The sequence below is a fragment of the Corvus brachyrhynchos genome, unplaced genomic scaffold (genome assembly GCF_000691975.1).
Source record: "Corvus brachyrhynchos isolate BGI_N302 unplaced genomic scaffold, ASM69197v1 scaffold150, whole genome shotgun sequence".
In the NCBI taxonomy this organism is placed as follows: domain Eukaryota; kingdom Metazoa; phylum Chordata; class Aves; order Passeriformes; family Corvidae; genus Corvus; species Corvus brachyrhynchos.
Window position 1 is genome coordinate 2,035,791 of NW_008236162.1, and position 345 is coordinate 2,036,135.

A 345-nucleotide genomic window follows, 5' to 3' on the forward strand; every position below is an offset into this window, starting at 1 on the left:
GAAAATATGGGATTGGGATTGGGGATAATATGGGATTGGGGGGGATAATATGGGATTGGGGGGAAAATATGGGATTGGGGGGAAATATGGGATTGGGGGGATAATATGGAATTGGGAGGGATAATATGGGATTGGGGGGAAATACGGGATGGGGTGGGAACAGGGGTAATGTGGGATGGGCAGGAGAGCGCTAAGGTGGAATTTGGGGGGTTAAAGGGGATGGGGTGGGAGGGAGGTGGGCTGGAATGGGGCAGGAGAGGGGTAAAATGGAATTGAGGGGGTAAAACGGGACAGGGAGGTGGGGGGAAAATGGGATGGGGAGGAGGAGATGGGATGAGGCAGGAG

At 53.9% G+C, this 345-nt stretch overlaps 1 protein-coding gene across 1 annotated transcript in view; it reads right to left on the reverse strand.

Moving 5' to 3' along the window:
* PIWIL2 (piwi like RNA-mediated gene silencing 2) overlaps positions 1-345 on the reverse strand; it is a 14,080-nt gene that overhangs the window by 13,261 nt on the left and 474 nt on the right. The gene's annotated exons all lie outside the window — the stretch shown is intronic.